This window comes from Microtus pennsylvanicus, chromosome 8 (genome assembly GCF_037038515.1).
Source record: "Microtus pennsylvanicus isolate mMicPen1 chromosome 8, mMicPen1.hap1, whole genome shotgun sequence".
In the NCBI taxonomy this organism is placed as follows: Eukaryota; Metazoa; Chordata; class Mammalia; order Rodentia; family Cricetidae; genus Microtus; species Microtus pennsylvanicus.
The window spans coordinates 95,822,019-95,845,506 of NC_134586.1; the positions used below are offsets into that span (position 1 = coordinate 95,822,019).

General features: G+C 46.4%; 1 protein-coding gene across 1 annotated transcript in view; it reads right to left on the reverse strand.

Annotated features, from left to right (window-relative positions):
* Positions 1 to 18,941, reverse strand: part of Greb1 (growth regulating estrogen receptor binding 1) — a 126,324-nt gene extending 107,383 nt beyond the window's left edge. Inside the window, exon 1 of the mRNA XM_075984040.1 lies at positions 18,856 to 18,941. The gene's annotated coding sequence lies outside the window, so the exon portion shown is untranslated. The remainder of the gene's footprint in view (positions 1 to 18,855) is intronic.
* Between the last annotated feature and the right edge of the window lie 4,547 nt (positions 18,942 to 23,488).

A 23,488-nucleotide genomic window follows, 5' to 3' on the forward strand; every position in this document is an offset into this window, starting at 1 on the left:
AAAGAGCTTGTTAAGAAAGAATAAGGACCTCTTCACCTCAGCAGCACCAAGGCAGGCACATGGGCAGTGCCTGTAATCTCTGCTTGGCAAAGGCATGCCCTGTTTCTGTGCCCAGAACTAGAGAGATGGACAGGAGGATCCTGGGAGCTTGTTGAGCAATCTGAGTTGGCAAAGTGCAGACTCGATCGAGACCCTGCCCTCAAAGTAAGGTGGGGATAATTGAAGAAAACACCTGCCATCTGCCTCTGGTCACCAGGTGCACAGGCACACATGGCCACACACACCCGCGTGCACATGTGTGCGCACAAACAGGAACACACATACAACAAAAAATTAAACAATAATTTAAAAAAATAGAGCAAGGTGTGGTGGCTCACTCTTTTAATACCAGCCCTCCTTCAAGAGGTACAGGTCTGGAGAGATGGCTCAGTGGTTCACAGCACTGACTGTTCTAGAGGACCTGGGTTCAATTCCCAGCACCCACATGGTAGCTCTCAACCGTCTGTAATTCCAGTTCCAGAGAACCTGACACCAATGTGCAAAGCACCAATGCATACAAAATAAAAATAAATAATTAAGAGGCAGAGGCAGGCAGATCTCTGAGAATGTGAGGCTAGCCAGGTCTACACAGTGAGTTCCAGGCCTGCTAGAACTACAAAGAGACTTCTCAAACAACAAATTAAGACTAGTGCCTGGACCTAGTTGGGTCCTGATTCCAACAGCTGGGCTAAGTGTGCAGCAAGGAACCATCTGTGGGGACAGGTGACTGCTCTAGGCCACAGAAGCTGCCACAGCAGGGCACCTCAGACAATGCGACTCACTTCTCACCTGCTAGAAGCCGGAAGTCCGCCATCGAAGTCCAATCCGCCAGTGTTGGATGAGAGCTAGGTCTCTGATCTAAAAACAGCCTCTGCTTGCTGGATCGGGGTCTCTTTTTTAAAACTGCCAATCATATTCATGATCTACTCAATCCCTGAAGGCCCCACTCAATACCATCACACTAGCTTCCAACACATAGGTTTTTTTTCAATTATTTTTCTCACATTTATCTTATTTAGTGTGTGCATGGGGAGAGTGCGGGTATCCCAGCACAAATGCAGATGTCAAAGGACTTCTTACAAGTCTATTGTCTCCTCCCACCATGTAGGTCCTGTGAAATGAGCCCAAGTCATCAGGCTGGGTAGCAAGTGCCTTTAGCCTCTGAGTCGACTCACTGGCCTTGGATTCTTGGGGGCAGGGTGCATTGTTGGTTTAATACAAGAAGTCGGTGTCACACAGCCCAGACTGACCTCCTGGGCTCTCTGAAGCTGAGGATGGCCTTGAACATCTAACCCGCCTACCTCTACCTACCCAGTCTGGAATTTCAGGCATTTACCGCTATACCAGGGCTGCAAAGCAATGGGAAAGGTGGAGATCAATGCCTGAGGCCGTCCTCCGACTTCCTACAGGCATGCACACGCCTGCATCCCTGCAACACACACCTACACACACAGGGTGGGGTGAGCAGGAGAGACATATAGTAATGTTAGACAGTCTAGTCTGGCAAGAAATGGAAATGGTGAAAACAAAAAAAAAATTGTCTTTGACAAATCTCTATCATTTATGTTGGCTTTAAAAGAATGTTTTGTTTTCTTTCCTTCTAAATTTGAGTTTAGACTATGCTGTCCCGGAAAATGACTGTATGTTCTTGAAAGGGTTGTGAGTGTTCTTGTTCGGGCAGCTGCCATACAGCAGGGAGAAGCAAGGGGAGATGTGGGAAGGGTGGGAAAACATCTTCTATGGGTGAGGACCGCGGAAGGTCAGGAGTAGGAGGCAGAGACCATGGTACCCAAGAACCCCGCTGCGTATGTGTGAGTGGGAAGAGCAGGCCCTGAGGAACAGGCCAATGCCAGACTCGTGTGCCCCAAATAGAGGGGGTGCAGAGGAAAGGCTAAGGCATAAAGTCAAGCCCTTAGTTGTAAGGAGTTGGGGGCTCTCCTCGAGGAAATGTAAATCCCAACTGCCAATAATCCTTGAGAAGCACTGTCTGGTGCTGGGACTAGCCAAGGGTCAAGCTGGGGACAGGAATTGGAATGCAGGAGGAACTCGGGGGGGGGGGGGGGGACACTTCTCTGCCTTCTACATTCTGAAGGCTGCTGATCTCCCATACAGATATGAGTTCTTAATGTCTCCAGACCTCTGAAGAGAATCCCATCTATTAAGAGGCTTCTGCTCAGCAGGCTACTGTTCCTTCCTGAGGCCTTTCCAACAGGGTACCGGAAAGCAATACAGTCCAGACTTAGGGAAATCAGGGGAAGAGTTTGGAAAGGCCCAGACTCCCTAGCTACAGCACAGGAGAAAAAGAAAACGGTCTTTTCTGCACCCACTCCAAAGCCACTGTGTCAACAATAGTGACAATTAAGGAACAAGTTTCATAACTACAATACACCCCCAGCACAGAGGGCCACCCAAGACCCCCAAAGAAGCACAGGGACTCTGAGAAGCAAGGTGGGACCCTCAAGCCGGGAGATTCCAATATGAGAATAATACCCATTACACAGAAGTTTACTGTTATACACATTATACTATTCTGCCTTGGTTTCTTGATACCAACTATAAGGTGTCTTATCAGACCAGAAAGCAGTCACCAAAAAAAAAGTCATTTTTGCAGCTCGGCTAACATTGTTACTGTGTTTCATTACTAGAAAAATACCAAAGTTTATTACAATACCTATCTATAGTGATGTTCGTCTCAACTGTTGGACTGATGAGGTCCAGAATCACCTGGGAGGGGATTCATCTGAGAGGGTTAACCGAAGGGAGAAGACCACCCCACTGTGAGCAGCACCATCCCCTAGTAAATTTGCTTTTTTGCTGGGTAGTAAAACACCATGACCAAAGCAACTCGGTTGCTTAGTTTGGCTTACTGGTCCAGAGAGAGAGAGTCCATAACAGCAGGGAAGGCATGGCAGCAGGTGGCCAAGGCAGAAAGCTAAGAGACCCCATCTCCAACCACAAACATGAAGCAGAGAGAATCAACTGGAGACGGGCTGAGAGCATAAATTCCTAAAGCCATGCTTCCTCCAGCAAGGTTCCATAAATCTGGACAGTTTCACCAACTGTGTCTTTTCTGCAGGGGGCAGGGGCAGTGTTTCTCATTCAAGCTGACTGGGATCCTGGCAGCCCAGGTAGTGGCTCAAATAGAAACACTCTCTGCTTCCTGACTGAGGGCGCAGTGGAATCTGCTGGCTCGGGGTCCTATAGCTGTGACTCTTCAGCCATGGTGGACTGTAGCCTTGCCTTTGGAACCTGAGGAAGTCCCACCTTTTCTCAGTTGCTTTTGACAGCTCACTACACAACAGCAAGAGAAGTAATACGCCCATTTAGCCAAACCGCTATATAGGGAAGGATTACAACTCTTTCTTAATTTCTTGGTTAAATGGATGATTGATTATTGTGTCATTTTGTATCAAAATGTGCATAGTCTTTCACTGCATTTAAAGGAACATAAAACACTTTGTTTTTACAACAATGGTGGAGGCTTGCCTGGGTTTCGCCTCCAGCACCAGATGACAAGAGTGCTCATGTGTGTAATATCAGAAATTAGGAGATGGAGGCAGGAGGATAAAGAGTTCAAAATCATCCTCGGCTATATTGCAAGTTCAAGGCCAACCTGAGATACCTGAGACCACTCTCTGTCTCAAGAGGGAAAAAGACTGAAGACTAGAGGCAAATCTTGATGCTGAAAGTTCTGAGGGAACAAAAAACAAAAATTAAAAAAGGGAAAGAGAGAGAGAGAGAGAGAGAGAGAGAGAGAGAGAGAGAGAGAGAGAGACAAAGAGAGAGAGATTCTATGCCCATGGATGTCTGCCATGGTTAATGGTTATGTATCTGTAATTCCAAGAGGAGAAGCATCTTAGTTAGGGTTTCTAAGGTGCAATGGAACGCCAGGGCCAAAAGCAAGCTGGGCAGGAAAAGATTTATTTCAGCTTACACCTTGACATTACTGTTCACCATCAAAGGAAGTTGGGGCAGGAACTCAAGCAGGGCAAGAACCCGGAGGCAGGAGCTGAAGCAGAGGCCATGGAGGGGTGCTGCTTACTGGCTTGCTCCCCATGACATGCTCAGTCTGCTTTCTTACAGAATCCAGGACCACCAGTCCAGGGATGGCCCTACCCACAGTGGCAGAATCAGCCTTCTAGCTTTAATTCTGCAATCAAGTGGGGTCTTGGTACGCGCACCTTTCTCTGAACTCTTACATATTATGAAGATTTTAGAATTTCTTTCTTTCTTTCTTTCTTTCTTTCTTTCTTTCTTTCTTTCTTTTTTGAGACAAAGTCTCAGTATATATCCCAGGCTAGCCTTGATCTCATGGTCCTCCTGCCTAAGACTTAAAGGAGAGCAAAGATTTGTTTCAGCTCACAGAGGCTTCACCCATCATTCCTGGGAGTGCACAGAGGTACAGATCAGTTCACACGGCGCAGAAAGAAACAGAGAATGTCCTATCCCACAGCACACCATCAAGGACCTTCTCCCAGTGACCAAGTCTCTCAACGACCACCCCCCCCCAATGAGTAGGCCTTCCCAGTGACCAGGCCTCACAATGACCACACCTCCCAATATTTGCAGCATCTTACAAAAGTATCATTGTATTAGGAACCCATCAAGGGGTTAGTCCATGTATCAGGCCAGAGAGTAGTCAGGTGCCAATCACTTCTCAAAAGCTGACAACCAAGTACAAAGCCTTTGAGGAACATCCCTCCAGAAGCCAGACAGCCCAGTGGCACCAGCACAGACTGGAGGCCCTCTGGCTTACAGTTTAAAATACCAACCGGGTCCCTTCCAAGCAATATGCTTTGTCCCTAGGCTCTCTAAACTGCCATTCCTCAGGAATGGACCAGAGATAAGAGAACTTAGATCACATTCGTTCACCATAATCAGTTGTGTGTTCATTCAATACACTAAGTGTTACAGATAAAATATCAAAAGACAGATGCATAGAAAACACACAGTACTGTATCTGTGGACAATAAGTATGCCTTTGCCATGTGTGTAATTATTGTCTTTACTTAAATAAGTTAATAAATTACAAATACATGAACTAAAGAAGGCACAAAATTATGCTGTTTCTGTAAACTTGAGAAATCTAGGGGGCTGGAGAGATGGCTCGGCAGTTAGGAACATTCGCTGCTCTTCCAGAGGACCTGAGTTCAGTTTTAATCACCTACACTGGGTGACCTAGAATCATCTGTAACTCCAGCTCCGGGGGACCTGACGCCCTCTACTGGCCTCCTCAGCCACCTGCATACAAGTGCACATACCCATCCACAGATACACACATACACATAATTAAAAATAAATCTTGAAGAAGAGAAAGAGGAAAGAGAGGAGAGGAGAGGAGAGGAAAGGAAAGAAGAGAAGAAAAGAGAAGGGGAGAGGAGAGGAGAGAAGGAGAAGAAGTTATTGGCACCATCACACCCAGACTCTAGCAAGAGTCAGTTTGGCTGCATATATGAAAGAAGAATGCCAAGCACGTGGCTCCTGAAAAAGCACCAAACACAGCAAGAAGCTGGCACTTGTGGTGATGGCTGGACACATCTCAAAGTCATCGTCCTACAAGGCACACTATAAACTAAAATATCAGAGCATATTCTCTCTTGATCAACTCTTTGTTACTGCCCAGAAACAGGGACAGGCTAAGGGCTTTCACACTCGAGAATCCCCCCAAGGCCGACTGTAGCTGTCTGCCTGTCAGCTCCCCAGCAGCCCTGTTGTGAGTCAAAGGTCTCCTGACATGCGGGGAGGGATGCAAAGCCTGCAGCAAGCGCAGTTAATTATATGCTATCATATAACTGAGTTGAATGTGCTCCTTGGCCAGTTCCAGGAGGCCATAATCCTCAGATCAGGTCTGGTGAGTTCCCAGGTGATGTGGCCCAATTCTTGCCTTTGAGGATCTGGGCGAGAAGTAAGGTAAACATAAACACAGTGCGGTCAGTACACGCGGGCCCATCACTGCCTGACTGAAGACCACAACCCTGCAGATATCCAAGTCACGTGGTGGCATCTCCTGAGCCACCTTCACCACGCCTATGTTTCCCGCTCATATTGACATCACAGTGTGGCAACCATCACTCCTCTTTGTTTCAATTTGCTGTTCTTCTTCAGCTCTCCCCAGAAAGGGTCACTGCTCCGCACACAAGTCTTAAGACAAAACGTTCCCAGTTCTTGCTCATCAATCGGAACACAGATCACTTTGCCATTGTTTTGTGTCAGGATCTCCCCATGCAGCCCTGGCTGGCCTGGAAATCACTGTGTAGACCTTGATTGAACTCCACACCACCCAGGGCATCATTTTACCGAATAAGTAACCGTCTGTTACCTCAATGATACCTTGAACAGTTTCTATAAGGAACACCTGTAATTTATAATTTTTAACAGTATTTATTTACTATATAATAAAAATATTTGGCTATACCAGAAAGGGCAACAATACAACTTCAAATTGTTCAAAGCCAAAATTTCATAATCTAAAGAAATTATGTCGAAGAATATCTGATCTCTGCAGCTAACAAAACATGCATAGTGTGATACTTATAGTAAGGACACAGACAGACGTTCCTTCCAGAGTGACAAGGAGATAGTATCTAAACTGCAGAACAGCCTTTTAACATTGGTGGCACACACCTTTAATCCCAGCACTCTGGGAGGCAGAGGCAGGCAGATCTCTGTGAGTTCTGGCCCAGCCTGGTCTGCACAGTGAGTTCCAGGCTAGCCAGGGCTTCACAGTGAGACTCTATCTCAAGAAAAGAAAACAAAACAATAACAACAATGGCAGGGAACAGGACCAGCAAGATGATTCAAAGGGTAAAGGCACTTGCTGCTAATCGTGACTACCTGATGGAGGAGGGTCATCTTTCTGTTGTTTCATTGGTTAAGTAATAAAGAAACTGCTTGGCCTCTAATAGGACAGAAAATTAGGTAGGCGGAGTAGACAGAACAGAATGCTGGGAGAAAGAAGCTGATTCAGGGAGTCGCCATGATTCTCCCACTCCAGACAGATGCAGGTTAAGATCTTCCCTGGTAAGCCAGCTCGTGGTGCTACACAGATATTAGAAATGGGTTAGATTAAGATGTAAGAGCTAACCAATCAGAGGCTGGAACTAATAGGTCAAGCAGTGTTTAAAAGAATACAGTTTCCGTGTAATTATCAGGGCATAAGCTAGCCATGCAGGCGGCCAGGTGCTGGGGACACAGCCCCGCCACTAATATTTCAACAACTACCTGTGTTCTATCCCTGGGCTCACATGGCAGAAAGACAGACTGTGGCAGACTGTCCTCTGACCTGCTGTGGCACACACACACACACACACACACAACTGTAAAGAAAGATTCATGCTGACAGTGCTTATCTCTAGGGGGAAGGAATTCATTTATTGTTTTGTATTCTTTTCTATCTATGAATTTTCTGCCACTAGCACCCATAATCCTTGAATCTGAAGAGAATGCTTCTTAATCTTTTAATCAGATAAGGAAATCCATGCATTTTCCTCTGAACAAAACAGAGAAACGGATGAAATGGCTAATGCTAATGTCATTGATCAATCCCTACTCACAATTAACACTGGCTGTTAGCTCGGGGGCGCCCTCACCCTGGCTCCCCATAGGGAGACCCCCTTGTGCAGGCAGGGCAAGGGACAAGGCAGATAACAGTATGTAGACATGCCTTTGATGTCCTCAGCCACCACTGGGACCAGGGGAAACAAAAGCTCATTCTCCCAGCTCTGGCCACAGCCGGACTCCAGGCTCCCCACCTTTTAATACTACTGGGCTCTCTAGAGTGACCTCTGCCCCCACACACAAAGGCCTCATTCAGCGGCATGGCCAGCCATGTTGAAAATTCTTGCCAGATTCAGCCATTGAGAGAATTTTTGTTTCCAAACTAGCTTTGCGTTTCCATCAGTCAGCTGGACTGAGAAAAGAGCTTGGGAGGGAACTGACCCCCCCCAAAAAAAGATAATTTCTATCAAAATTAGCAATAATTTAGGGCTCATGAGAATTTTTTAGGCAAGAAAATTCCAGAGACATTTTGTATATAATTTCACTTTTGATTTTACTTCTCCAGTGAACACATCTGTGTATTAGAGCATTTTTAAACATTGCTAGTGATCGTAACAAATGGAAATTCACATTCCCCAGACTGTATTTAAGTTTCACACACTGTCTACCCAGGCTTCTAAACCAACACCTTTTCCGTGGGTGGGGAGGTCCGGCTGGAGCTGATGGATAAAATTGGCCAGCAGTTTAGGCAAGCCAGCCATTGAAGGAGCCCAGGCAGGTCATGCCCATGCCAACTACAAGGTTAACTTCACCCTACAGGTCAGGGTGCCCCAGTTCAGTCCAGGGTGCCAGACGCCAGCAGCCCAGCCAAGTTGCCTGCCCTGACTCATATCTTCACTTAACTAGAACACAGTCTTAACTCACAGCATCCCAAAGCTGATGAGCTGTGTTTATGGCTACCAGGAAGCCTCCAGTACCTAAACAGACATCTATTCGAGTTGTTCATAAACACTACCAACTTTGGCTTTTTTAATTTTTCTTTTTCTTTCTTTCTTTCTTTTTTTTTTTTTTTTGAGACAAGGTCTCAGGTAGTCCAGGCTGGCCCCAAATTCTCTATGTAGCCAAAGATGCCCTTGAACTGTGGGTCCCCTGCCTCTACCTCCAGAGTGCTAAGATTACAGGTATACATCACACATGGAGTTTATGCTGGGGAGGGAACTCCGTGCTCTACAGATTCAGCTACATCTCCAGCTCAAAAAGCACCAACCCAGACCATCTTCAAAGAAACTGGCTCACGAACAACCCAGCAGAGGACAGGAAGCCTTTCCAGGAAATGGTACTGGAACAACTTAGCAAAGAAGTGAACCTGGACCTAAACCCTGACGCCATCTACAACAGCTGACTCCCAGAGGCTCCCAGCACACAACCAGAAAACAATGCTTTAGAGAACAGAATGCCTTCATGACCTAGAGCTAACCAAAGAGTTTTTTAATTTGACATCAAAAGCATAATGCCCAGGCACACACAGAGAGAAACACACAGATACAGATACACACAGAGACACAAACACAAAAAGACATACAGACACACGGACATACATATACAATTGGACACACAGCTCATACACTAGACTTCATTAAAAAAGTTCTGCTCTAAAAAAAGAAGCCTGCTAAGATGAGGAAACGAACCAGCAATAAGATGTTCACAAAACACAGTCCAACTGCGGCAGAGTGAGGCATGCACAATAGCGCAGTCAGGAAATGGCCAAAGTTGTGGAGAGACACCTTACTAAACAGAAAGAACCAACAGACAGCAGAGAACCTGGGGGCAAACAGTAATTAAGAGAACAAAACAAGAGTGGGCCAGTGGGACAGCTCGGCCTGGCAGCTCAGCAGTGCACAGCGCTTGCGGCTTTTACGCAGGAATGGAGGTTTTCCCCCAGCACCTCAAATTCAGCAGCTCCAGGGAATCCAGTGCCCTCTTTTGGCTTCTCCACCCTCACATGCATGACACACACACATGAATAAAAACAAATCTTCTCATTTTGTTTTGTCTTTTTTTGAAACAGGGTTTCTCTGTGTAGTTCTGGCTGTCCTGGAACTCACTCTATAGATCACACTGGGCTGGAACTCACAGACATCCACCTGCCTCTGTCTCCTTGGATTAAAGGCATGTACTATCATGACTCAGTGATAAATATTTCAAAAGCACAATAAAATACCACCACATACCTTACCTTACAGGATGGTTAAATAAAAAGTAGTAATAATACCAAATGTTGACAAAGACGCTGAGAAACCAGAACCCTGTGCCCTAGCCATGGGAGGATAAAGGGGCACAGTCACTCAGGAAACTGCTTCACAACGTTTCATAAAACTAACCATGCAAGCCGGGCGGTGGTGGCGCACGCCTTTAATCCCAGCACTCGGGAGGCAGAGGCAGGCGGATCTCTGGGAGTTCGAGGGCAGCCTGGTCTACAAGAGCTAGTTCCAGGACAGGCACCAAAAGCTACAGAAAAATCCTGTCTCAAAAAAAAAAAAAACTAACCATGCATGGGCTGGAAAGATGGTTCAGCAGTTAAGAGCACTGGCTGTTCTCCCAGAGGAACGAGGTTCAAGTCCCAGTGCCGACATGGTGACTCACAACTGTCTGTAACTCCAGTTCCAAAGCATCTGATATCCTCCTCTCACCTCTGCAGGCCCCTGACATCAATGTGGTACACAGACGTACACACATGCAGACCAAACACACGTGCAGACCAAACTCTCATGCACAAAAAAAAAAAAATAAGCATGCACCTAACATAAAACCCAGCAATTGTGACCTTAGATATTATCCTACTTGGGTTACTATTGCTATGATAAAATCCATGACCAAAAGCAAGTCGGGGAGGAGAGGGCTTGTTTGGCTTACACTTCCACATTGTATTCCAGCATTGAAGGAAGTCAGGACAGGAACTCAAACAGGACATGAACCTGGAGGCAGGAGCTGATGCAGAGGCCATGGAGGGGAGCTGCTTACTGGCTTGCTCCCCATGGCTTGCTCAGCCTGCTTTCTTATAGAACACAGGATCAACAGTCCAGGGATGGCCCTGAGCTGAAACCTCCCATATCAATCATTAATCGAGTAAATGCTTTACAGGTTTGCCTACAGGCCATGAGGTAGGTAGTACCTGACTGCCAGAAATTTCTATGGGAGAGAATCTGAGGTCATCGTGTCCCTTCAGGGTGGAACCATCTTCAGGGGAAATCCTATTGTAGAGACAGGCACAAGATCACGCACTGCCAACCCTCTTCACCTAAGATGGACGCCTGGAGGGTCTGTCCTAGACTTACAATCGGTCATCTTGTGACAGTCCCACAAGGAAGTGGTACAGGTTCTGATCTGGGAAGGCCAGTGAGAGGGCGGGGCAGAAAGAAGCGGGCAGAGGGGCGGGGAGAGGGCTCAGGAAGTAAATGCCTGTCCCCAAGCCTGACAGCTTGAGTTCAATCTATCCCCAAAGTGAAGTGGAAAAAGAACTCCCACAAGCAGTCCCTCTGACCTCCACACCTCCTCCTGCCCCCAACCCCTATCCCCAAGAGAAAGCCAAAGGGGATGGCACTCCTGTAGTTCCAGCCCTAGTACTTGGAAGCCAAAACAGCTATCAAGCAGTGTATAGTGGTGGTGGTGGCGGAGGCAGCGGATGCACGCGCAGGAACGTGCACCCACGAACACCATTAATCCCAGCACGCAGGAGGCAGAAGCAGGTGGATCCATGTGAGGTCAAGACCAACATGGGTTTACAAAGTGCATTCCAGAACAGGGAAAGCCACATAGAAAGACCCTATCTAAAAAATAAATTAAAAAAAATGACAGAATTGAAAGCAAATGATATCCTAGCTCAGTTATGGCCATCTAATAAGGGACAACATGCCATTTCTGGACAGTAAAATCAGTGTTTAAATAAGCAGAAACTTTGAATTTCTGCACATAACAAGCAGCTCAAGAGAGCTAAGGAGACAGCTCAGAGGGTAAGGTGCTTGCATGCAAGCCCGAGGACCTGAGTTCAATCTCCGAGCACCCAAGTTAAAACAATCACCACCAACGGATACAGCTGTGTTGAGGGGCAGAGACGGAAGATCCCTGGGGCTCAACAGCCAGCCAGTCTAACCAAATAGCGAGCCCCAAAATAGCAAGCCCCAAATTTCAACGAGAGACTTTGTCTCAAAAAACAAAGTAGAAAGTGATGAAGGAAGTCACACAGACACACATACACACACACACAACCATGAACACACAAAAATATAGGAATATTTAGTAGGAGAAAAGAAACATAAATTACAATTAATTTTATTTTTATCATCTTTATTAGGCCTTTTTAAATTTTTTGAGATAGGATCTCACACTGTAGGCAAGATTGGCCTCAAACTTGCTGCAATCCTCCTGCCTCTGCTTCCAGAGTGTTCAAATGGGCATGTTCCATCAGGCCCAGTGACATGCATTTTCAAATGTCATTTATTCCATGTGTACTTTACGCAATTTATAACCAAGTAGAGAATTAGAGGTTTAGGGTGCCTCTTCAAGATGTCTTGGCAGACAAGTCTATGTGGTCATAATTTCTGGAGGCCCCCCCTCCGCCCTAGGCCACCACCTGTCATCAGTCCTGGTGACAGTGGGGAGGCTGCTTCCTGAGTTGCTTTCAGTAGCTGGGCTCCTGCTGCCTGAGTTTCTGTTTTCCCTCACCCCTGCGGTGTCTGTGCTCAAACTGATCCCTGCCCCCAGAGATAAAGAACTGTTCCCTGGCTACCACCACCCCTCAGGAGAGGCCACTCAGCAGGACTACCCTCGAGGAGTCCAGAGGCAACTGGCAGCACTGTTTTATAGGGCAGTTCCCATCCACAAAGTGGAACATGAGCCACTGAGGCTGGACTCGGGGGCCTCTCCTGTAGCAAACCATTTTGCTAATGATGCGATTATTTTTATTTTTAGGCGCATTGGTGTTTTGCCTGCATGTGTGTCTGTATGCCGGTGTCAAATCCCCTGGAAGAGAAGTTACAGTGTGAGCTGCTATGTGTGGGTGCTGGGAATTGAACCAGGGTCTTCTGGAAGAACAGCCAGGGCTCTTAACCACTGAGTTGTCTCCACATCCTCGAAAACCATTTTTACTGAACCAAACTTCTACCCTTTTATTCTCTTATATTGACTCCTGCAAATCCATTCTTGAAAGCCAGCAGCTACTCCTGCCTTCACGCAACACCCTCCAACTACGCCTCCGTGGAGCCCAACTCAAGGTGGACTCTACCCTCTCCTGAGAGTAAGCATTTGTCTCTCCCAGGCAATTATCTAAAGAATCCCAGTACAGTAGCAGACGCCAACAAAGACGTGCAAGGCCTGGTTTAGGAAAGGAGCAGCCCGTAGTACGGCTATTGGGTCCTTGGTTCCTCTGAGGGCAATAAAAATGCCCGGAAGCAAGCCTGGCGGTGGTGGCGCACGCCTTTAATCCCAGCACTCGGGAGGCAGAGGCAGGCGGATCTTTGTGAGTTCGAGGCCAACCTGGTCTAGAAGAGCTAGTTCCAGGATCGGAACCAAAAGCTACGGAGAAATCCTGTCTCGAAAATAAAAAAAAAAAAAATAGTGGCGCATGCCTTTAATCCCAGCACTTGGGAGGCAGAGGCAGGTGGATCTCTGTGAGTTTGAGACCAGCCTGGTCTACAGAGCTAGTTCCAGGACAGGCTCCAAAGCCACAGAGAAACCCTGTCTTGAAAAACCAAAAAAAAAAAAAAATGCCCGGAACTGGACAGTGGAAAAGCTGCATAAATGTATTTTTTAAATGAAGTGTGTACATTAAATGATGGGATGTAAAATATGATAAACTATGGGATGTAAAATATTTTTAAAATTTATTTTAAATATTTTTTTAAAACATATTCACTGTGTAACCTGCAAAGTGGTTCACTGGGTAAAGGTGCTTGCTGCCAAGCCTGTTAACCAGGACCCACGTGGTAGAAGGAGAGAACCAACTCCCAAAAGTTGCACTCTGACCCCACAAGCATGCCGTGTCAAGTGTGTGCACACCAACAAATAAACAAATGTAAAATAAGATACTCAGTGCACACAAAAAAGAGTTGAATAATACAGTCCGATGTAGAAAGATCTTGGTACGGGTGGTCTTGGGGTGAGGGGCAACCCTTTTCTCCTTGCAAAAGTCTTTATTGAGATATTACTTCTCCTTAACAAGGCATGGAAGCCTGCTCACCTGTAAAATATGAACAGTAACCCCAGCTTTGCCAGGTTGTAAAGCCTATGGTAAGTCCCAAAATAGCTCCTCATACCATTGGTGCTCAAGAAGAGGTGATATATAATCAGTGTAATTCAGCTTTAAGTCAGGAGGCCACGCAGTGAAGATGTCGCAAGGAAATGAACTACTCCGGCAGGACAAGCATCTGGTCACCACTACGCTTCCTCCCAGGGTCTACGACATTGCCACACAAAAGAGCCTGCTTCAAGGGCTGGAGCGAAGGCTCGGAAGGGCACCTGCTGCTTTTCATTTCCCAGTGCCTGCATCAGGCAGCTCACCATGACTCCAGGTCCAGAGAATCCAGCATCCCCTTCTCGTTCCCACAGGCTCAAATCCCCCAACACAACACTAAACTGAATGACATTTTTGATTCATACAGAGGTAAACCTTTAATTCCTTTTTAATGGTTCCTGCCAGTGTCCCAGATGTTACAAGAAGAACGAACACCCATTCACTTAGCAGATATTTACTGAGCACCTACTATGGGCCAGCCATTGTAATGGACAGTGGGTAACCACAGTGACTTGTGCTTCCTCGGTGCTTCTCGTGGGTGTCCTAGAGCAGTGGTTCTCAACCTGTCGATCAAGACCCCTTTGGTGAGGTCGAACAACCTTTTCACAGGTGTTGCCTATGACTACCAGAAATATCAGAGATTTACATTACAATTCATAACAGTAGCAAAATTACAGTTATGAAGTAGCAATGGAAATAACTGTATGGTTGGGGGATCACCACAACATGAGGAGCTGTCTTACAGGGTCATGGCATTAGAAAGGATGAGGAAACACTGGGTTAGAGGAAGGGGGATGCCAAATTAAAGTCACTGCAAATGGAAGTGTCACCATGGGAGAACTCAGTCTTTTAATGAAATCGCCTGTGTAGACTCCTGTCCAGAAATATTGTATCTCACGATTTCTTTCCCAAATCCTTACAAGTCAAGAACATGTCAGTTCTCAGAGTTCCTGGATGATGAATGCCCCCCAACCCTTGTCATTCCACAGTCGGTAATGCCCTATGCATTCACCTTATGGGCTTCCAGGCCTGGAAGGGAGGAAAATGCACCCTGCTCAGGAGAGTCCAGGGATTGAACCTAGGTTCTCATGCATGCAAGGCAAGCACTTTAGTGGTTGAGCTACCTTCCCAGCCCTGGTGTTACTCCTTTACACTCATAGCTATGTTGGCTATATTCACGGAGTAATGTTGTTTAAACCTGACTGTAATCCGGGACACCTGAATTCAAAGAGTTTCTGAGTAGGTCTAAGTGGGGATCCAAGAATGTACATTTTGTAATGCTGACCCAGGCACTACAATTTATGAGGCATCACAGTCAACGAAAAAGTCAAAGCTTACAAAGTTAAAGTCAAAAGGAAGCTTGTAGGTGACCTAGGTCAACTTCCTTAAGGGACAAACGGGAACAAGTGTCCCGAGAGAAGAACCAGTTCCCTCAAGGTCACAGTGAATGGTAAAACAGGTTCCCTGACTCCAGGACCTGGGCCATTCTGTTACACAACCCCAAGTCCAATCTACCTCTTTCTGCTCATCAGGGCACACTGATCTAGCTTTGTAATTTCCCATAACGAAGAGTCATGAGAATCAACTGCATCAAGATTTATCCTGGAGCGGGGGAACAGAGAGAATTTCAGCAGCTGGAAACATGATGCTCTTGAAAAGTTCCTGACTTCTGCTCCCAGCATCCACATCAAGTCGCTCACAACCACCAGTAACTCCGGCTCTGTGGGATACAACGCTCTCTCCTGGCATCTATAGCTGTACTTACATGCGCAGGCATACAAGCATACACACATATTTAAATCTTATTTAAAAAAAGATTTACACTGAATGTTTCCAAGAGAGCTGGGTTTTCACACACACTAAAATATATCTCTTCCACTCAAAAGAAAACAGAACAAAAACATTATACACACATCTATGTCAAACCATACCCTAGCAAACAAAATTAAGGCACAAATTTCTGTCTCCCAAAACCCTTAATTTGGCAGCATAAATACAATGCAAATTGTATCCTAGGGATGGCTAAATGACCTCAAAACTGGCTTTTAAAAAACTAGATAATTTCTGCAGAGACCAAGAGAGTTTAAGCCAGACTTCATTCATTTCACCTCTTGTCCTAGAAGTCAAATATCTTTTGCCAGCTCTTAAGAGCAGGAAGTTTGAGATACACCATTACCATCAGTCAGGAGTGTTTTCTCACTATAGAAAGAATGTCAAAAGAACACAAGTGTAGGAAATTGCTATAGAAATGGTTAGATTAAGCCAGGCATGGTGATACATGCCTTTAATCCCAGCACTCGGGAGGCAGAGGCAGGCAGAGTTCGAGGCCAGCCTGGTCTACAGAGTGAGTTTCAGGGCAGCTCGGGCTGGTACGCAGAGAAACCCAGTCTCGAAAAACCAAAATATATGGATCAGTTATAATTTGTCTACACAATATGCAATCATTTTCTAAAATAAGATACTTAATATACTCATAATCATTATGTAGAGAAACCAGATACAAAATGACATAAATTGACTATCTTGTAATTCTGACCAACTTCTTGGCATAGTTACATAGGCCTTTAATTCCAGTACTCTGGAGGCAGAGGGATCAGTGAAGGTGAAGGTCAGATCACGTCAAGGTCAGCCTGGTCTCCGTAGTGGTTCCAAGGCAGTCATAGATACACAATGAGACCCTGTCTCAACTTAAAAAAAAAAAAGACCAACTTTTAGAAACAATCAGAAACTCACTTTTAATGCCAAGAAAATAAAATATAGATCATAATTATAATTTCTGGTTCGCTTTTAATTCTTATGCTTTTTTTTCTAATTCCTTTGCTTTTTTTTTTTTTTTTTTTTTGGTTTTTTGAGACAGGGTTTCTCTGTGTAGCCTTGGCTATCCTAGAGCTTGTTCTATAGACCAGGCTAGCCTCAAAGTCAGAAATTCATCTGTCTCTGCCTCCAGAGTGCTGGAATTAAAGGAATGAGCCACCACGCCCAGCTCCCCTGCGTGTTCTTCAAGTTGAGGTCACAAATGTGTATTACTTCTGCCATAGCCTTCTCCTGCTATATTTTTTACTATAATTAGCCTTAAAGTACTACAATTTATCACCGTATGTAGAAACTGAACCAAAAGCCAAAATTATCCATTAAGCAATATCTGACTGACAGATTAACTGCCTGGGGTGTTTGGGGCAGGATTAGACATCCACAGACCCTCTAGAAGAGCTGCCCCGATCTCAACTCCATCGCTTCCAGGAAAGCTCTAACGGAATCCTCACCACATCTGGAACACCAAGCTGGAAAGGGAAAGGTGAGGCGCGCCAAAGCGACTCCCTTCTCCTGACGAAGAACCGTTCATAAACAGCCTTGCTGTCAACCCCTGGTCCTGCGGCTTCTGATCTTCAAACTTGGGTGTGGGACAGCGGGCAGGGGACTCGCCCTCTCTGTCACACTTCCCTTTTGGATTTTCTGACCTGTTGTTGGCTCTGCTTGGAGGCTGCCTCAGAACCTCTACATAATTCAACTGCTGACGCCCAAAACTGGACACAGTTAAAGGAAACTTCTAATGTCAAGTGAATCCGTAGGGCCTGATGGAGCACGGGCAAGGTCAGGGAGACTCCATCAGGGGTTTCCTAAAGGAAACGCAATCAATGCACAGAAACCTTAGCTGGTCTAGAAGATTACAACATCTGGTTAACATTACTAAACAAGGGGACAGATACAAAGCAATACCTATCAGTCAAAGATTGCCACTGTTGTCCCAGGTTTAAAACATTTTAAGCCACAAACCACGTAAACCACCTTCAACGACAAGAAGGGCCAAAATGGGAGGCCAGTTTCAGATCAAAACGACTCCTAACTCAATAAAGAATACGAGTACCAGAATGAGAAGGAACGGAATGCCTTGTGCAAATGTTACAGGAGAACCAAAATGTCACATTGCAAACTTTACATGAACCAGAGTTAGGAATGGGGTGGTGAGGACCCACAGACACAGCCCCTCGCCCAGAAAGGTGTTTTACATTTAAATCTAGCTTGCTTGCTGGGAGCAAACTTCTGAGCAAGCATTCGGAATCAGTGCTTCTTCTGAGAAAGACATCCTGTAAAGTTGCAGAGACTGAGGCAAACGTCCTTTTGAAAACTCCCAGCAATGTAATTCCACCAAGCACTGCAAACCTAGACCTAGGCACAAGACTACGTTCCGAATCCTCTTGTGGAACACTCAGCGTTGAAGGCAAAAGAGTGTCCATGATGCGACTAAATGAGCTTTTTTTTAGGTTAAATTTACACATTGATCGTTTTTTAAAGGGCTAATAAAAAAATTTTCAAGCCCCGAGGCAACACTTGACTCTATAATAAAAGTTGATTCAAGAAAAACTTCAGTCTATAAAGTAGGCAATTTCTTTTGACTGCTCCTCAGGCGGAGGGATTCAATGAGCTATGACAGCAAAATGGCCCAGTGTCTTTCTGCGTGGAGGGTCTCCTGGCCTCACCACCACCCTTGATCACTGGCGACCTGGCGGGCGCGCGTGCACACACACCACACACACACACCACACACACCACACACACACATACCACACACACACCACACCACACACACACACACACACACACATTCTTGGACTTCAGGCCAGTAGCCTTTGTTTCAAGCTCTCTGTTGGATCCAGTAACCAAAACTCCTCAACCAATGACCACCACTGCCACCAGCCTTTCAGAGGTTCCCATGGCCACTCTGGGGAAAAGTCGCGTTTCTCCCATGTCCCATACTGCAGAAGACGCGGATGCCACCTCGGGGTGCAAACAGGCTCCCTAACACAGAACCACGGAACACACAACCTGGAGCAGCGCTGTCTTTCTTCCTAAAGTTCTTACCTAAGCAGCAGGAGCTTTCACCATGTGCCAGGAGCGCTTTGGCTTTGGCCCTGGCTGGCTGTCTCTCTCACAGACACAAGCACAGACACACACACGGACACACGGACACACACACACGGACACCTCCCACAGCCCTTTGCGCTCGCCCCTCTCCCCGCGGCCACCCTCACCTCGCGCCCTTTGTCCTCGCCCGGGGTCCTCGGAGCCCGCGCTGCCCGAGCCGGAGCTGCGTAAAGCCCGGAGCCGCGGAGTCGCGGAGTCCTCCCGTCCGGGTCTTGAGGGCGGCCGTGCTTGTGGAGCGACCTGAGCTGGGGCAGCGGCTTTACCCAGGTGTGGGCGCAGGAGGGTACTAACCAACCCTGCCGGTGTCGCGCCCGCCCTGTTCCGCCTCAGCTGCACTCACCCGCAGCCTCCTTGGGAATCTCACAGGGTTCGCAAGCTCGGGAGGGGTCCACGCGGAAGTCGGAAGCCTCCAAGGACAGAGGTCAATTGTTGCTTGGCCGCAGTAGCCCGAGGAGGAGGTAGGGTGGGGGGACGCGCTAGGGAGCAAGACCCCCTCCCTCAGACGGCTCCACCCGACGCTGGGCGTGTCCGTGGACCGCAGGACAGCACCCTTGGCAGTTCAAGAGGACAGAGGTAGAGGACTCGCATTCCCGACAGTGGAGGTTAGTGAGCCCCCTGCAGTAAGGAACCTACCTAAGACCAACAGATGAAGATTCTGGGACCCTGGACACCGCGGGTGGAACCCAAACTTCCCCAGATGCGAGCGTGGGTCAGAAAGATGAGCGCGGGAAGGAAGGAACAAACCTGATTGCCACGGCAGACCTCTCTGCCGCCGCAGAGGTGGTCACAAGCGGCTCGCAGAGGAGGTGGGGCAAATCAAACAACAGAAGGGACCCAGGACTGTCCTCATCATCTCCTCTGCCGCCACCATCCCTTTCTGGGAAGTTCTGTGTTTTCAGAACTCGCCTAGGACGAACCCAGTGCCTTGTCCCCTCCTGCCATTCAAGAACTCCAGGAGGGGTGATGAGGTAGCTCAGTGGGGACAGGAGCTCGCAGCCAAAAACTGAACCCCTCTGTTGGATCCAGGAGTTCCCACAAGTTGTCTCTGACCTCTGCAACACACGTGCACCCACACACAGGAGAAGAGAGAGAGAGAGAGAGAGAGAGAGAGAGAGAGAGAGAGAGAGAGAGAGAGAGAGAGAGTTTTTTTTAAGTACCAGAGCAGATGGCTTGGGCCAGGGTCCTAGAAAAATAGAGCCGGTCTGGCTAGGAAAGGAAGACAATGGGAGAATAAGGGTCAGTCTCCTGCAAAAGTGGGCAGGCTGAGGGATGCTCCTCCTCTCCGTTTTCACAATGGCATTGGCACCAGCTTTCTTTTCTAATTAGGAAATATATTCCAAGCACAGGCCAGACTAGGGACAGTTACGTGAAGAACCCTGTCCTGTGCCTAAGACCCAGCCAAGCCTAACTGGATACAGATGTTTCTGTAATAAAAGTATTTCAAGAAGTTGGGAGTCTAAGTAACCCTGCCTAGGATTCAGCGAGTTCCCCAGCACTGCATGAGCATAAGCCAGGCATGGTGGCCCATGACTGTAAAGCCAGCCCTCCAGGAAATGGGGAACAGAGAATCAGAAGTTCAAAGTCATCACTGATTACATTGAGTTTGAGGCCAGCCTGGGCTAAGTAAAACTGCAGATCAAGAAAATAAAACAATTTCTTGCCTCCCCACCTAGCCTTTTGCACTGCACCGAAAGGGACTTACATGGCTGTGGTAAGGGAGACAGACTTTATCAGCATAACGCTCTCGGTGTGGAATCCCACCCCTTCATTTGTAACCTAGATTTCTTTGTTCTGCTCTGCTTATGAGAATGTTCGGGAGATTCTCCTGACCTTACAGTCTTTTCATTGGAAGTGCTGAGGACTGTCAGGAGCCTGGGACAACTTTGTTTCCATTCTTCTGTTGATGGACATTTAAGTTGACTAGCTTGCAAGAGTGCAAACAAGGCAGAAGTGAATATTCTTGAATTACAGAGTTACTGTTGCATTAATGGTAACCAACATGTTTACTTTGGGGTTTGGGTTAGAAACTGAAGTTGTATTTAAAATATATATATAAAGTTTTATATGCACATACATATACAATGTGCTTTAATCATACTCCCCCATGCCAATATTCTCTCATCTTCTTCTTCCTTCCACTATTGTTTTCATGTCTGTGCCTGTTTGTGTGTGTGTGTCTATGTATGTGTGTCTGTAGGGGGGTGTGTCTGTGGGTGGGTGGGTCTGTGTGTGTCTGTGTCTGTGGGGGTGTGTCTGTGGGCATATGTACTTGTGTTTAATGAGACAACATGATCCCTGGGATCATGGGAGAGTTATTTGCCTGAAAGCATCCTTACAGTTTGGCTGCTCATCTGCCACACAAAATACAGGCCAAAAGTGAGCAAACTTTTTATAAAGGCAAGGAGTAGTTAAAGTTTCCCCAGCATAATTGAGGCCAAGTTCTCTTATAAGTATTTACAATGTACCCCTTAAAACTTTGAAAGAGGCTGGGATGTCATTCAGTGGAAGATGCTTGCATGAGGAGTACTTGGTGGGCCCTGGGTTCTAGCCCCAATGCTACAAAACAAACTAACAAAAATAAATAGCACTGCATTATTAGCGCAAGGCTGTAAAAGCAGAACCTAACAAAGCTACAGTCAGCTTGCTGGAGAGGAAAGAGACTCCAAGTCCCTTCCTCTTTCATTCAGAAGGTCATCGCCCCACACACAAAAAGACAACCACTTTCAACAAAAACTAAAGTACAATTGGGCTCAACATTAAACTTAATATGACCACGGTGTTGCACTAAGTGGGAGGAAGCACCCCCTCACACACAGGCTTCTCTCTCATCCCTATGCTCACATACATTTCTTCCTCTGTGCCTTTTTATCTGTGTGTACCCAGCAATTCCCTGCACACATAAATGCATGGATGCTTCCTGCAAACCTTCACTGCTTATTATAATGACTTTGAAACACTGAATGCTAACTTTGAAAATCTGTAATGAATTTTAGGAATGCATAGGCTCATACCAATTAGGCAGTAATTAGGAAACAAAGTGGGGCTCACTAGAAAAGGCGTTGATTGTTTTGTAGCCTAATGAACCATCTCCCTGTTCCGAGTTCATTAACTTAAACACCAGCACAAAAGAGAAGCGCTTTTGATTGCTTTTTCCTGGAACTGAACCTGACTGGCTGATTTTATGTCTTTATTGAACTTGAGCCAAAACTTGAGAATAGAAAAAGAAGTAGTTTCAAAATATATTCTTAAATGAATCGAATCAACCTGATTTAAAAACGTTTTATTATTGACAGGAATGGGGCCAAACCAAAACCTGTGGTGGCTGACCTCAAACTTACTAAGGAGCTGTCAGTCTCCGAGCCCATTCAGTGATTTGAGGTCTTTTCCCTAGAGGCCGTGAGGTCAGCCAGGCAATTAGACATGGCTTCTGGGCACCTTTGTCCCTTCGCCCAGCATTAGCCTTTCGGTCGCACACACATTCCTCTCTGCCCCATTCATGCCCTTCGTCCCGTGCATTCCTTTCTTACGAGGCTATTCATGTGTGGCTCCATCCCCTACACACATGTACACCTATAAATGTGTAAAGCACACACGGCTCTTTCCCACATACATCCGTGACTCTCCATGGTACGTCTTTCCACACACACGGGCCCTCCCTATGTAGCTTGTGACTCACACGTTTCTCCACTTGATCACAGACACACTCTCCTTTAGCTTGTATTTCCTGCATGCCCCACTCCTCTCGAACATTTAACTTTCTGCCATACACGTGTTTTCACACCACTTTGCCAAATGCAAATTCATTCTCTAGTATCTTTGTGTATTTGTCTAGCTGGATGCACACGTGCCAAGTAAGTAAATAGCCTTTAAAAACTAAGTGAAAATACAGCGTTCGTTCATTTCGAGCTGTGGCGGTTATTTAAGCAGTTGGAGCCGGCATGCAAGTGGATGCAGCTTTTGGAACCCCCACTTGTGCCTGTCAAGCAGTTTAGGATCGTGTACAAGTCTCCTGCCACTTGTTTCTATACAAAGAAGGCTTTTAAATGGCTTGAGGGTCCTTGATGTTTGTTCTCTGATATAAGTAAATTGTACCCCGTTTATGTAGTCAAGTGGCACTCCCTAGGGTGAGTGTGTGCCTCCCCCCATAGAGAAATGCGTACATCCAGTTTCCTTAAATGATCCCAAGATGTAAGGGTGAATAACCACTAAGGCTGCCACAAAGGGACCCCAGACTTACTAACTCACAGGCAGGGATGAAAAAGATCTCAAGTCAAAGTGTGAGCAGGTTAGGGCCTTCTCTCAGCTTCCAGAAAAAAACTGTACAAGCCCCTCTTGTTGGCTCTCTTCTCCCTATGTTTCTTTACAAAGTCTTTCCTCCATGCCCCTCTGTGTCCCAATTTATTCCTATAGTGATACTAGACACATGGGATTGGGTTCCAACCTAAGAACTTCATTTGATGTTAATTCATTGTAAATATCCCCTCTCTAAAGAAGGCCACATTATAAGCTATTGTTATGACTGAGTTGGGTGAAGGGACATAGCAGACTTTGATTTGTTTCTGCAAATGGTAGTTTATTAGCAAGAGATAATAATTCTAAACTCTACCTTTATTGATAATAAGTCTGGAGCTGGGGATGTATCTCAGTTTATAGTGCTTGTCCAGCATGCAGAAAGTGCTGAGTCCCCAGCACTGTATTAAACCAGACCAGTGGAGCATGTTTGAAAGCCAGTCTGGCAAA